Source organism: Somniosus microcephalus, unplaced genomic scaffold, assembly GCF_052327205.1.
Source record: "Somniosus microcephalus isolate GS21.2 unplaced genomic scaffold, FLI_Smic_1.0 unresolved_chr7, whole genome shotgun sequence".
NCBI lineage: Eukaryota > Metazoa > Chordata > Chondrichthyes > Squaliformes > Somniosidae > Somniosus > Somniosus microcephalus.
The window spans coordinates 28,734,958-28,750,996 of record NW_028225185.1 but is presented as its reverse complement, the minus strand read 5'-3'; the positions used below and the strand labels follow the sequence as shown (position 1 = coordinate 28,750,996).

Sequence of the window (16,039 nt, the reverse complement as noted above, 5' to 3'; positions counted from 1 at the left end):
AACATCCTACCCTCCAATCCATGGGAACTGTTCCAGAGTCTATAGAATTTTGGAAGATGACCAGCAATGCATCTACTATTTCTAGGGCTGAGTCTGGGGCACTGTGCTGTGCTGTGTGTGTGTTTGTGCTGCTCTTGCTCCTCCCGGCCAGCAGGAGGCGCGCACACGTACCTGTGCTGCCGCTGCTGCTGCTGCTCTTCCTCCCGGCAGCACCTGATTGCCGATAGGTGCGCGCATGCGTGTTAGTGTGTGTGTGTGTGTGTGTGTCTGTATGTGGGAGCTGCTACTTTCTCCTCCCGGCCGACAGGGCGGCGGCCGCGGGCAAGCTTTCACCAATTCCGCGGGGGGGGGGGCGGGGAGCGCATGCGCATTGGCGCGCAGCTGCACCGCCGCTCCGGGCCGACAGGGCGGCAGTCGCGGGTAAGCTCTCCAATTCCGCGGGGCGGGAGCGCATGCGCATTGGTGCGCAGCTGCAGCGCCGCTCCGGGCCGGCAGGGCGGCGGCCGCGGGCAAGCTCTCCCAATTGGGGGGGGGGGGGGGGGGGGGGGAGGGAGCGCATGCGCATTGGCGTGCAGCTGCGCCGCCGCTCCGGGCCGGCAGGGCGGCGGTAACGCTGGATGTCGCTCTGCCCGCCCCTCCCCCCGGGCTCTTATAGCCGAGCGCTGAGGGGCCGCCATCCGGGCACTGAGGCGGGAAGATGGCGGACGGCGTTCAGGTGAGAAAAAAATAACGCTTCACAAAATCTCCTCATTTCCACCTCCCAGCCGCTCCCCTTTTGGGAGGAAAAAAAACTAACATTCATTCCCGTTCCCCCTCAATCTCCGCCCTTGGGAAGCTGTGCGAGGGAGAGAAAAAAAAGAGATTTGTGGTGGAATGAAGTAAAATGACCTCCTCCCGGTCCACCATTTTATTCAGTCGGAAGCTCGGGGGAGGAGGGAAGGGCCGCGGATTACTCCTCACTTTATATTGGTAACTCTCACCCGGCTAATTCCAGGGGTGTGGAGAGGAAAGAGACAGACGGAGAGAGAGAGGAGGGAGGAGGGGAAATGGCCGCTGGTTCCCAGCCGCAGTCTGGGGCCGAGGGAGGCCGGCGCCGGGCCGCCATTTTAACTCACTCACTCACTCACTCACTCAGTCTCACTCTGTGAGTGTCTGTGTCTGTATCTGTGTGTGAGGTGAGAGGGTGGGTGTAGGGGAGCTGGACACTTCACTCACTCAGAATCCCCCCCATTGGGGAAGCGAGAAAGCCTTCCCCCCCCTCCCTCCCCACCACACACAGGCTCGCTCCCTCAATACACATTCCTGCTGCGCCTCCACCCCCCCCCCACTCCCAGCTCTTGATTTAATAGACTCACAAGAAGGTGGGCATTTGATTCCCTCTTCTCTGGGTTGATTTATATTGTCTGCTCGTTAATAATCTAATCTATATTTTTTTATGTGTGTGTGTGTATGCATATTTATATCGTACATGTGTGTGTATATTTGCGTTTTTGTGTGTATATATTGTATATATCTTTGTGTGTGTGTATATATGTAGGTGTGTATAAATTTATATCTATAGGTATGTATTCTATATATACATATATATAGGTGTATATAATTTCTAGGTATGTATATCTGTATGTAGCTGTTTGTGTATCTATCTATCATATTTATATATCTATATTTATATCTATCTCTATCTGTATAGGTATGTATATCTATTTGTGTGTGTGTATATAATATATTTGTGTATAGGTATGTATATCTTTATTTGCGTGTATATTATATATATTTCCACCTATATTTGTGTGTAGGTATGTATATCTACAGTATTTTATATTTGTGTGTGTGTAGGTATGTATATCTACAGTATTTATATTTGTGTGTGTGTAGGTATGTATATCTATTTATAAAAATAACAGAAAATGCTGGAAAAACTCAGCAAGTCAGGCAACATCCGTGGAGAGAAATTTGAGTTGACGTTTCGGGTTTGACCCTTCTTCAAAACTCTCTATCTATTTATATTTGTGTGTGTTGGTTATTCTAGTGAGGCCTGAGGCCTGGTGCTGGCACTGACTAAGCACCAAGAGTTGACACACACACCAGCTTCAGCCTCTTCCTCCACACTGGAGTAGGCTGCCACTCTCCTCCAATCTCTCTCAAATATTTAAAAGAAGAAAATTAATCTATCTAATCCAGAGTGATTTTTTTCCCTGTTTGTATAGATCTTAACTGTTGGGATTTATTGAAAATTCTCTTTATATGCTTCATACTCTCTTTTTAAAGAGAAATATATATATATTCTCTTTAAAAAATGAGTATGAAGCATTCTAATATAGAGGCTTCATTTCCAGAGGATGTCAGCCTACATGCATCAATGTGCTTTTTAAAAAATAAAAAATAAAAAAATAAAAAATCTTAGTTTGCTTTGAGAGCGCTGTTGTTTTTGCAGGAGTGCTGGTTTGGGAAGGTGTCCCTCTGCAATGAGCTGATGTTAGATGTGTTGAGGTGTTTGGGAAAATTAATGGGATTTTTGAGTTTAAAAAAAAAAAAAAAAAAAGTTTTGGCCTAGCATTGTGTGTGTTTGTGTATGTGACTTTGAAGGCAAAACAGTCAAATTTGAGTGCAATAGTAAAGATGCTGGCTGATACTGTATTATTTTCTGAAATGTAGGAGTTCTCTTGTCTGCTGGGTGTGATTTTATAATATATTTTGTATTTTGGACTGGAATATTGCACGTGTTGATTTCTGTTCATTTATAAAAAAAAAAAAAAAAATGATTGCACAGATTTAAGGCTTTTAGAGAATCTAAATAAAGCCTGTGTTTTAAATGCTGTATTTTTAATATGAATCAGCGAATTGTGCGATTAGATTTTTAAGAGGCAGTCTCTTGGCTTCCTCTCTTGATTACACGTGGTTTTGAGTTGCAGATGTTAAGGTGGAAATTGGTTGGGGGGGCCTTGAACGATTTTGTTTAACAGTTTGTGAATGATTAGTTTTGCCCCTAAAATGGTGGACAGTCTACCAGGGTAATTAATTAAAAAAAACACATTGTGACCATTTTAAGGAGCACATTGTTCTGCTGGATCACGTTCTAGATTTATGGGTGTTCATCAGTGTGTCAGCGACCAAATGACAGTATATTCAGTACTGTAGCTTTACACCACTCTTTCTCTCCCACCCCCCATGGGAAAGATGAAGTGGACTGCCATGTGTGGTACGGAGCAGTGGTCTAGCCGTGAACCGGCTAAGCTTCACTCTAGGTGGAGCCGAGTGTGCGGATGGTGAGTTTGAATGGGGTTAAAACTGTCTTCAAACGTGCAGTTTTATGCCAGTCGTCCATGCCCTCGTTTACCCCCCATCCCCGACTTGACTAATCCAACACTCTCCTGTCCGGCCTCGCACCTTCCACCCGCCGTAAACTTCAGCTCATCCAAGACTCTGCTGCTGCCCCCCCCCCCCCGTGTACTAACTTGCACCAAGTCCGGTTCACCCGTCACCCCCTGTGCTCGCTGACCAGCATCGGCTCCCGGTCCGGCCACACCTCCATTTAAAAAAAAAAAAAAAAAAAAAATAAAATACTCATCCTTGTGTTCAAATCCCTCCGCGGCCGCCTCGCCCCCCTCCCTATCTCGAACATCCTCGAGCTCTGCGCTCCTCCAATTCTGCCCTCTTGCGCATCCCTGGTTTTAATCGCTCCACCATTGGCAGCCGTGCCTTCAGCTGCCGAGGCTCCCTAAAACACTCTGCCTCTCCACCTCTTTCAGTCGCTCCTTAATACCTACCTCCTTGAGCCACGCTTTCGGTCACCTGCCCTAATGTCTCTATGTGGCTCGGGGTCAAATATTGCCCGATTTGCGCCCTTGTGAAGCGCCTTGGGATGTTTTACCATGTTAACTGCACTGTATAAATGCAAGCTGTTGTCTTAAATCACACTCTTGTAACATTTGCTGTGGGGAGCGTGGCCTCGCATGCATTCAGTCCCAAAAAAGGCCTTGTGCTCATCATCCCAAAAATCCAGTGATTTTTATCTTAAGTGTGGTGGACTTCGGTGGCGGTTAGTGGGGGGTTTAGGTCAGTGGTCCTTTGGGAGCGAGTTAGCGGAGCTGCCACTGCCCCTTGTTGGGGAAAGGCTGTGCCTGACGATGAGTCGAGTGCAGTTTACAAAATGCAATGTACAAGCGTTGTGAGCTCTTTAAAAAGGTACGAGACGGAGTCTCAGGCTAGTGACTTCTAGTAACCGGTTAAAGATAGGATTGCAGCTTGGTGATGGGACGGTGAGCAGAATGTACGCAGGACTTGTGTTGTACATAATCACTGACCTGGCGACGTTGCACATCACTGACCTAGATGCTGAATGTTATGCTAACCTTAGCTGACCTCCAGATGAGGATATTTCACTCTAGAATTTTCTCCCGGTGCTGTACCGCACAGGAAATTTCAGGACCAAGTATGTCCGTTGTGATGGTGCCCCTCTTGTGCTGTGAGATTACTTTGGTTTACAAAAATATTTCCTTGTGAACGTCACTTAGATTTATTCGTTTTTCTGTGTCCGAAGTCAGGGGTCCTCGACTTTTTTTTTGCTTCTGAGACCCCTCCTCCCATGTTATAAAAATTCCACGGACCCCCTCCCCCTGTGGGGGGTGGAGAACGGGGTGTGTGTGTGTGAGGGGCGGGGATGTGGCTTCATCTCGCAAGGTTGCCACGAGCGACTGTCAAAGGTTTACTCGGCCTCAGCCCCCCCTCAACGCAATCGGGGATAACTTTCCACCCGCTTTACGGGGCTTGGAGTGGAGGCCCTCGCGCCCAGGCCTCGCTCTCCCTCCGACAGATCTTCGATGCACTCGAAGGTGATCTCGAACTGAAAAGGGTTGAAAAACCAAGACGGGTTGTTCACCTGCACTTTTGCCGTGGCTCCCACGGGATAATTTTGTTTTTTTCTTCTCGGGGGTTGGGGGGAGACCCACCTGTGCCGATTTAAAATCGAACCTGAGGCCACGGGCTGGCTTGGCAGAGTGTGACATAAAAACATCAAAGATAGGAGCAGGAGTAGGCCATTCGGCCCCTCGAACCTGCTCCGCCATTGAATGAGATCATGGCTGATCATCCAAATTCAGTACCCTGTCCCTGCCTTCTCCCCATATCCCTTGATCCCTTTAGCCTTAAGAAATATATCCAACTCCTTCTTGAATATATTTAATGAATTGGCCTCAACTGCCTTGTGTGGTAGAGAATTCCACAGGTTCACCACTCTCTGGGTGAAGAAATTCCTCCTCATCTCAGTCCTAAATGGCTTACCCCTTATCCTTAGACTGTGACCCCTGGTTCTGGACTCCCCCGCCATCGGGAACATCCTTTCTGCGTCTAGTCCTGTTAGAATTTTATAAGTTTCAATGAGATCCCCTCTCATTCTTCTAAACTCCAGCGAGTATAAGCCTAATCGACCCAATCTCTCCTCAAACGTCACGGGCCCCAAGTCTGATTTCACACACAAGCTTCGGCTCCTCCACTTGTCGCTCTCGATCGGTTGGCAGAGGGCCCACAGGCAACGTGCACCTCTACCGCCACCGAAGGCCTGGGAAGCCCAGGCCCGGCCGCTGACCTCCCCGCAGGGCACCACCTGCAAGCGGCAGCCGTGAGCCGGGTCCACCCAAATCCACTTGCTACAACTAGTCAATCTCCTGTGGTGTGGACCCCTTGAAATCTTCTCGCAGTTCCCCAATTGAGAACCCCTGTCCCAAGTCATGTTGAAAATGACATGCAAGATCACTGGGGATGGAGCCCCTGGACCCTGGCGTCCTTGACTGATTAGGAGTGTGCTGTGCAAGCTAATTGGCTGATAATGTCAAATCCAACCGCACAGAAGGAGGCCATTCGACCCACCATGCCTGTGCCGGCTCTTTGAAAGAGCTCTCCAATTAGCCCTACTACCCACTGCTCTTTCGCCAGAGCCCTGCAAATCTTTTTGAAGTATTTCTCCAATTCCCTTTGTGAAAATGACTCTTGAATCTGCTTCCACCGCCCTTTCAGGCAGTGCATTGCAAATTGTAGTTTGTTTCGTTTTTAAAAAGAAAAAAAATTCTCCATCTCCCCCTTTGGTTCTTTTACCGATTATCTTAGATCTGTGTCCTCTGGTTACCGACCCTCCTGCCACTGGAAACAGTTTCTCCTTCTTTACTCCATCAAAACCCTTCAGGATTTTGAACACCTCGATTAAATCTCCTCTTAACCTTCTCTGCTCTAAGGAGAACAACCCCAGCTTCTCCAGTCTCTCCGCATCACTGAAGTCCCTCATCCCCGGTACCATTCTGGTCAATCTCCCCTTAACCTTCTCTGCTCTAAGGAGAACAACCCCAGCTTCTCCAGTCTCTCCGCATCACTGAAGTCCCTCATCCCTGGTACCATTCTGGTCAATCTCCCCTTAACCTTCTCTGCTCCAAGGAGAACAATCCCAGCTTTTCCACATAACTGAAGTCCCTCATCCCAGGTAGCCATTGTAGTAAATCTCCTCTGCACCTTCTCCAAAGCTTTGATGTCCTATCTGAAGTGCGGTGTCCAATACTGGGCACAAGACTCCCGTTGAGATCTAACCAGTGATTTATAATGGTTTAGCGTAACTTCCTTGCTATTAGAAACATCGAAGATAGGAGCAGGAGCCTGCTCTGACATTCAATGCAATCATGGCTGATCATCCAAATTCAGTGCCCTGTCCCTGCCTTCTCCCCATATCCCTTGATCCCTTTAGCCTTAAGAAATATATCTAACTCCTCCTTGAATATATTTAATGAATTGGCCTCTACTGCCTTGTGTGGTAGAGAATTCCACAGGTTCACCACTCTCTGGGTGAAGAAATTCCTCCTCATTTCTGTCCTAAATGGCTTACCCCTTATCCTTAGACTGTGACCCCTGGTTCTGGACTCCCCTGACCATCGGGAACATCCTTCCTGCATCTAGTCTGTCTAGTCCTGTTAGAATTTTATAAGTTTCAATGAGATCCCCTCTCATTCTTCTGAACTCCAGCGAGTATAAGCCACTCTAGCGAATATAAGCCTAATTGACCCAATCTCTCTTCATACATCATTCCTGCCATCCCAGGTATCAGTCTGGTGAATCTTCCCTGCACTCCCTCCATGGCAAGAACATCCTTCCTCAGATAAGACGACCAAAACTGCACACAATACTCCAGGTGTGGTCTCACCAAGGCCCTGTACAACTGCAGCAAGACATCCTTGCTCCTGTACTCGAATCCTGTCGCTATGAAGACCAACATACCATTTGCCGCCTTAACCGCCTGCTGCACCTGCACGCTTACCTTCAGCGACTGGTGCACAAGGGCGCCCAGGTCTCGTTGCACTTCCCCTTCTCCCAATCTATTGCCGTTCAGATAATCTGCCTTCCTGTTTTTGCCACCAAAGTGGATAACCTCGCATTTATCCAGCTTGGGCAGATGCAGTGTAATCGCCCAACCTGTTATATCCGAGAAGCAGAGTCTGTAGAGTCGGTCAGGAATTGGGGTGGCGTGTTTGTGTCAGCAGTTAAGTTGAGTGGTCCCTGATGGTTTAGTTGGTAAGTGCGCTGTTTACCAGGAGGGTCTCGGGTTCAGTCCCCCCCAGGTGGTAGGATGGCAATAGGCCAGCACCTCTGGGCCCTGGAAGGAGAAACCGACCAGGTTTCCTGCTCCTGATCACCAGTGGCTCCTGTAAACGGCACGTGCGTTGGATGTTTGTGGGCAGACATGTGATTGGCCCCCCCCTCTCCAATGATAGAATCACTTTTAGTTTTGCAAATGAAGAATGGCCACTTGGATGAGTCATTAGCGGGTGGCCCCTGAAACATTACCCTAGCATGAGTCAGGAGGTGGGGAAATTTCTTAGATTTTGCATGGTGAAACCGTACCAAGTCAATCACTGGCATGGCTTAGAAAGAACTGATGGGTGTAGGCCGCCTGGGTCCTGCCATTAAACATAGAAACATAGAAGATAGGAGCAGGAGTCGGCCCTTCGAGCCTGTTCCGCCATTCAATGAGATCATGGCTGATCGTCCAAATTCAGTACCCTGTCCCTGCCTTCTCCCCATATCCCTTGATCCCTTTAGCCTTAAGAAATATATCTAAAATTAGATCCAGTTGGAGCAAGATGTCAACTCTGCGTTCTCTAAGCGCATCGATTAGGGCTCTCTGCACTCTTAACCGGTTAGTGCTGATATTGATTGTCCGGTTTTGAATCCTTTCGCACTTGCTGAAGTCTCGGCAAGCTGCATTGGGCCTGTAGCCTCGTAACTGCGTGGAAACTTGGCTGAAGATTTGCTTTTATCTGAGCGACTTGCGTGAAGTTTTGATGTTGCGAAGTACCTGGGTGTGTCAGCGCAAGAACATGCTCCGTTGTGGTGTGCTGCTAAGGGTTCTCTGTCGCTTCTGGCTCTGTTCTCCTTTCCACCCCCCAACCATACACACCACTGGGGACACGTGCACATGTACGTGTGATTGCAGTAATGCTGCTTTGAAGAAGTACAGAGTGGAACTCGTGCTTCTTTCCCCAACCCCTGCTCCCAAACTTGAGTCTCCTGATGCATCTCGTGGCTAATGTGTAGAAAGGTGTGGGAGCAGCCTGGCAGCTTGGGTAGGGCAGCACGTGGACCCACGGGCGAGGTGTCTTCCCTGTACAAAATGAGAGTGCGTTTGGTGATCTGGGCTGGCAGCTCTGCAGTGAGGGTGCCATTTACACAGTCTGTTTCTTCCATGGACGTGACCACGTTTCATAGATACATAAGATAGGAGCAGGAGTCGGCCATTCGGCCCCTCGAGCCTGCTCCGCCATTCAATGAGATCATGGCTGATCATCCAAATTCAGTACCCTGTCCCTGCCTTCTCTCCATATCCCTTGATTCCTTTAGCCTTAAGAAATATATCCAACTCCTTCTTCTTGAATATATTTTAATGAATTGGCCTCAACTGCCTTGTGTGGTAGAGAATTCCACAGGTTCACCACTCTCTGGGTGAAGAAATTCCTCCTCATCTCAGTCCTAAATGGCCTGCCCCTTATCCTTAGACTGTGACCCCTGGTTCTGGACTCCTGACCATCGGGAACAACCTTCCTGCATCTAGTCTGTCTAGTCCTGTTAGAATTTTATAAGTTTCAATGAGATCCCCTCTCATTCTTCTAAACTCCAGCGAGTATAAGCCCAATCGACCCAATCTCTCTTCATACGTCATTCCTGCCATCCCAGGTATCGGTCTGGTGAATCTTCGCTGCACTCCCTCCATGGCAAGAACATCCTTACTCAGATAAGGCGCCCAAAACTGCACACAATACTCAAGGTGTGGTCTCACCAAGGCCCTGTACAACTGCAGCAAGACAACCTTGTTCCTGTACTCAAACCCTCTCGCTACGAAGGCCAATATAGCATTTGCCGCCTTAACCGCCTGCTGCACCTGCATGCTTACCTTCAGCGACTGGTGCACAAGGACACCCAGGTCTCGTTGCACTTCCCCTTCTCCCAATCTATTGCCGTTCAGATAATAATCTGCCTTCCTATTTTTGACACCAAAGTGGATAACCTCGCATTTATCCACATTTGCTGCATCTGCCATGCATCTGTCCGATCACCCAACCTGTCCAAATCACACTGGAGTTTCTCGGCATCCTCCTCACAGCACACACACAGCTTTGTGTCATATGCAAACTTGGTGATATTACATCTAGTTCCCTCGCCTAGATCACTAATATATATTGTGAACAGCTGGGGTCCAAGGACCGATCCCTGCGGTACCCCACTAGTCACTGCCTGCCAAGCTTCGTTTGTGGGACGCGTGCTGCAGTCGCATTAGTTATATTGCAGGTGCCACTTGAGAGTGTAACTCGACGTCTTCTGTGGCTGTGGGCGTCGCTGGCAAGGCCCCATTTCCAGTCGCCCCGCGAAGGCAGTGGCGCGCCGCTGCCTTGAAGCCGTTGGAACATCGGCGCTGGAGGAGGCCATTCAGCCCCTCGGGCCTGTTCTGCCATTTAATTAGATCATGGCTGATCTGTATCTCCACACCATCTACCCGCCTTGGATCCATGCCCTTAGATACCCCTTACCCAACAAAAATCTGTCAATCTCTGTTGAGAATTTCATTTGACCCCCAGCTTTCACAGCCTTTTGTGGCTTGTTCGGCTACCGGACCGGAGTCGCACGTAGGCCTGACTGGGTGGGTGGTGTGGCAGATTCCCTTCCCTGAAACCATTTTTGGATTTTAATGGCAAGCCGGCTGCTTTCATGATCACTTTTTTTTCTCATGTCAGTCTCCACCCGCCCGGCCCCCCCCCCCCCCCTGATTTTTATTGCATTAGATTACACAACTTGCCATGATTGAGTTTGAGGGCAGGATGGCTCAAAGAGAGAGAACGTGTATTTCTCCAGCGCTTTTCATGGCCTCGGGACGTCCCAAAGCGCTTCACAGCCAGCGGGGTAGCTTTTGAAATGTTGTGCTTGTACGCTACCCTAGCCAAATTGGCTTTTGGAGCTGGCGGCACCAAGTTATACTGCTGCCTGCGCATCGCTTTGTAATTGCAGGAAAGCAGAGCCTTATGGAGGTGTACTTTAACGGCATGTGCAGGATTCCGGCAAACAGCACCCGAACGCTGGTGACCTTTGGCGATGTTTTTAAGAGCTGGCTGTCCTGCCAGCTGCTTGTTGACATTGTACAGGAAACTTTTTTTAAAATCTGGGATCGGCGTGGTGCCGGTTGATCAAAAAGTCCAGATTACAGAGAGGTATACTTACCAAGGTATGAGAGCCCCGTACGTGGCCACAAGTGCAGGAGTCCCGGGTTACACGGCCACAGATGCAGGAGTCCCGGGTTACACGGCCACAGATGCAGGAACCCCGGTTACACGACCACTAATATGAAGTGAAACTTACCTGAACCTACTCCTGAATTTTGCTGGTTGAGAGATTTCCGGATATTTAAGAGTTTCCTGCAACATTAAAAACGTCGAACCTGGGCTCTCTTGTGCAATCATTGGTAAAATGTCAGCCAGGAAAGGACCAGCTGGTCCATCAAGCCTGTCCCATGCGGCCGTGATGCCTTGTGAATCACAAAATGGGCACTCCCTGCCCACCACCAGCCACGTAACCTCCTGGGAGAGGCGGAAAAACCTACGGTCAATTGGGAGGTAATCTGGGAGATTCCTCTCTGACCCACAACCCAGACGATCGAAACTAGGCCAGGAGACCACGTTGACCATGACTTGTGTTACTTGGCACCGACTACTTGTGCGGCATGATCGCTGCACAAGCTGGAAACTTGTTCCGTGGATCTTTTATCCTCAAAGAAGGACCACCGAACATCTAGCCTAGTTCTATCCTTGTGTAACTTATAAACATGGCCCCTGGTTGTCTCCAACCGTACCATGGCCCCTGGTTGTCTCCAACCGTACCATCGAAAAAATGCACTGCAGCAACTTGCCAAGGCTTCTTCGACAGCACAACAACTTGTATTTATATAGCGCCTTTAACGTAGTAAAACGTCCCAAGTCGCTGCACAGGAGTATTTTAAAACACAAAATTTGTCACCGATCCACAAGGAGAAATTAGGGCAGGTGACCAAAAGCTTGGTCAAAGAGGTAGGTTTTAAGGAGCGTCTTAAAGGAGGAGAGAGAGAGGTAGCGAGGCGGAGAGGTTTAGGGAGGGAATTCCAGAGCTTGGGGCCCAGGTAACAGAAGACACGGCCACCAAAGGTTGTGCGATTATAATTAGGGATGCTCGAGGGCAGAATTAGAGGAGCGCAGATATCGTTTGGGTGGGGGGGGGTTGTGGGGCTGAAGGAGGTTACAGAGATAGGGAGGCGCGAGGCCATGGAGGGGTTTGAAAACAAGATGAGAATTTTGAAATCGAGGCGCTGCTTAACCGGGAGCCAGTGTAGGTCAGCGAGCACAGGGGTGATGGGTGAACGGAACTTGGTGCGAGTTAGGACACGGGCAGCAGAGTTTTGGATGACAAGTTTACGTAGGGTGGAACGTGGGAGGCCGGCCAGGAGTGCGTTGAAATAGTCAAGTCTAGCACCCCCCAAACCCGCGACCTCTTCCACCTAGAAGGACAAGGGCAGCAGGCGCACGGGAGCACCACCACCTCCAAGTCACACACACCATCCTGACTTGGAAATATCTCAGCCGATCCTTCATCGTCGCTGGGTCAAAATCCTGGAACTCCCTCCCTAACAGCGCTGTGGGAGCACCTTCACCACACGGGACTGCAGCGGTTCAAGAAGGCGGCTCACCACCACCTTCTCAAGGGCGATTAGGGATGGGCAATAAATGCCGGCCTGGCCAGTGACTCCCACAATATATATATAAACGTGAACACGATCTAGTCTCCTCATTATTTTATAGACCTCAGTCAAGTTGCCTCGAGTCATTGCCCGTCGAAAGTATCTAGATCATCCTTTCTAGGTAGCTGAGGTGTTTAAAACTGGGGGTTAATCTTGTGGCCCAACCTCCATATCGCCCACCATGTGAGGGGACCAAAATTGTATTCTAAAGGAGGCCAAACCAAAGTGTTTTACAAGGACAGTATAGTATTGAATAGTCCTGCAATATAACGTGGATAAATGCGAGGTTATCCACTTTGGTGTCAAAAACAGGAAGGCAGATTATTATCTGAATGGCAATAGATTGGGAGAAGGGGAAGTGCAACGAGACCTGGGTGTCCTTGTGCACCAGTCGCTGAAGGTAAGCATGCAGGTGCAGCAGGCGTTTAAGAAGGCAAATGGTATGTTGTCTTTTGTAGTGAGAGGGTTTGAGTACAGGAGCAAGGATGTCTTGCTGCAGTTGTACAGGGCCTTGGTGAGACCACACCTTGAATATTGTGTGCAGTTTTGGTCGCTTTTTGAGGAAGGATGTTCTTGCCATGGAAGGAGTGCAGTGAAGATTCACCAGACTGATACCTGGGATGGCAGGAATGACGTATGAGGAGAGATTGGGTCGATTGGGCTTATACTCGCTGGAGTTTAGAAGAATGAGGGGATCCCATTGAAACGTACAAAATTCTGACCGGACTGGACAGACTAGATGCAGGAAGGATGTTCCTGATGGCGGGGGAGTCCAGAACCAGGGGTCACAGTGTAAGGATAAGGGGTAAGCCATTTAGGACTGAGATGAGGAGGAATTTCTTCACCCAGAGAGTGGTGAACCTGTGGAATTCTCTACCACACAAGGCAGTTGAGGCCAATTCATTAAATATTTTCAAGAAGGAGTTAGATATATTTCTTAAGGCTAAAGGGATCAAGGGATATGGGGAGAAAGCAGGGACAGAGCACTGAATTTGGATGATCAGCCATGATCGCATTGAATGGCCTACTCCTCCTATCTTCTATGTTTCTATGTAAATGCAGCCTTATTTGCTTTAGTTATAGCTCAATGGCATTGGTCGTGAACCTTTTTTAGAGTTATGAACGATGATGGAGATCTTTTTCTTGCTCCGCAGGCTTCAGTTCTGTTGCTTGTAATGTGCGTGACTGCTCAGCGTTGGTCGCGCCCACATTGCGTGACCCTGCACTTGGCCAAGTTCAATAACATTTCTCCCAACACGCCGAGATCTACTTGCAGTAGTTTACTCTCTTCCACAGTCCCAACACTTGCACAATCTTGTGGCTCATTTCCCCCAATCCCTGAATCTAGGACATTGATAAAGATAGTTTAAAAACTAAGGCCCTCGCACTGACTGATTGCTGTGGGACGCCACTGATGACTGGACTTCAAGCAGATCCGGAACCATTGATTGGCTACATACAGGCAACCTCCAGCTGCAACTAGCTTGTAATTGACCTTGGGGAGTGAGCACATCCGGACAGCTAGTTTTTTTTATATATAGTCATTCCTGGGATGTAGGTGTCGCTGGCAAGCCCGGCATTGATTGCACATCCCTCATCGCCCTTGAGAAGGTGGTGGTGAGCCGCTGCCTTGAACCACTGCAGTCCTGTGTGGTGAAGGTGCTCCCACAGCGCTGTTAGGGAGGGAGTTCCAGGATTTTGATCCAGCAACGATGAAGGAACCAAGTCAGGATGGTGTGTGTGTGACTTGGAGGGCAGCTTGGAGGTGGTGGTGTTCCCATGCACCTGCTGCCCTTGTCCTTCTAAGTGGAGGAGGTCGCGGGTTTGGGAGGTGCTGCCGTAGAAGCCTTGGCGAGTTGCTGCAGTGCATCTTGTAGATGGTCCACACTGCAGCCACAGTGCACCGGTGGTGGAGGGAGTGAATGTTTTAAGGTGGTGGACGGGGGTGACGATCAAGCGGGCTGCTTTGTCCTGGGTGGTGTCGAGCTGCTTGAGTGTTGTTGGAGCTGCAACTCATCCAGGCAAGTGGAGAGTGTTCCATCACACTCCTGACTTGTGCCTTGTAGATGGTGGAAAGGCTTTGGGGAATCGGGAGGTGAGACACTCGCTGCAGAATACCCAGCCTCTGACCTGCTCATAGAGTCATAGAGTTTTACAGCACAGAAAGAGGCCCTTCGGCCCATCGTGTCTGCGCCGCCCATCCATCCCTGTCCAGTCTAATCCCATTTTCCAGCATTTGGTCCATAGCCTTGTATGCAATGGCATTTCAAGTGCTCATCCAAATGCTTCTTGAATGTTGTGAGGGTTCCTGCCTCCACCACCCTTTCAGGCATTGAGTTCCACATTCCAACCACCCTCTGGGTGAAAAAGTTCCTCCTCAAATCCCCTCTAAATCTCCTGCCCCTTACCCTGAATCTATGCCCCCTTGTTATTGACCCCCCCACTAAGGGTAAAAGTTCCTCTTTATCTACCCTATCTATACCCCTCATCATTTTGTACACCTCAATCAGGTCCCCCCTCAGCCTTCTTTGCTCCAAGGAAAACAACCCCAGCCTGTTTAGTCTTTCTTCATAGCTGAGGCGCTCCATCCCAGGTAACATCCTGGTGAATCTTCTCTGCACCCTCTCCAAAGCAATCACATCCTTCCTATAGTGAGGCGACCAGAACTGCACACAGTACTCCAGCTGTGGCCTCACCAGCGTTTTGTACAGCTCCATCATAACCTCCCTGCTCTTATATTCTATGCCTCGGCTAATGAAGGCAAGTATCCCATATGCCTTTTTAACCACCTTATCTACCTGCTCCGCTGCCTTCAGGGATCTATGTACATGCTCTTGTGGTTACTGTATTTGTGGCTGGTCCAGTTGAATTTCTGCTTCCAGTCGTACCTGGTGAGCGACTTTATAGGGGCAGGTGAAGCCTGGTAATTGTCGGGTTAAATATTGTGCTTTGTGATTCTGATTCAACATACCAGGCCGTGGAACAGAATGTAGGACTGTGCTGTAAACTCCCTCGTGTGGCGAGTTCTCCATCAGGTGAAGCACCCCTGCTGCTCCAGGCGGGGTGAAGCAAAAAAAAAAGTCACTTGACTGTGCCTTTGCACATCAGCCAGCTGAATTCTAAATTGCTCTTGGTTTATACGCTGCTTGAAAAGTAGGTTTGGAGTAAGTTGTGACTATAATCTAATGAGTTGTACACCTCTGGGCTTTAATTTTCTGATTATTGCGGCCTCTTTGGCTCCAGGCATGTGTTATTGCCTGTTACTCCTTGTGTAATGGCACTTTAACCATCACTCTGATGAAGTTTTGGTAACCTTATCTGAGGAAGGATGTTCTTGCCATGGAGGGAGTGCAGCGAAGATTCACCAGGCTGATACCTGGGATGGCAGGAATGGCGTATGAGGAGAGATTGGGTCGATTGGGCTTATACTCGCTGGAGTTTAGAAGAATGAGAGGGGATCTCATTGAAACTTATAAAATTCTAACAGGACTGGACAGACTAGATGCAGGAAGGATGTTCCCGATGGCGGGGGAGTCCAGAACCAGGGGTCACAGTCTAAGGATAAGGGGTAAGCCATTTAGGACCGAGATGAGGAGGAATTTCTTCACCCAGAGAGTGGTGAACCTGTGGAATTCTCTTCGACAGAAGGCAGTTGAGGCCAATTCATTAAATCTATTCAAGGAGTTGGATATATTTCTTGAGGCTAAAGGGATCAAGGGATATGGGGAGAAAGCAGGGACAGGGCACTGA

General features: G+C 49.0%; 1 protein-coding gene across 1 annotated transcript in view; it reads left to right on the top strand.

Moving 5' to 3' along the window:
- Positions 1 to 611: 611 nt before the first annotated feature.
- The window catches only part of huwe1 (HECT, UBA and WWE domain containing E3 ubiquitin protein ligase 1), a 286,926-nt gene continuing 271,498 nt past the window's right edge, over positions 612 to 16,039 (top strand). The window contains 1 exon segment of the mRNA XM_085978299.1: positions 612 to 715. The gene's annotated coding sequence lies outside the window, so the exon portion shown is untranslated.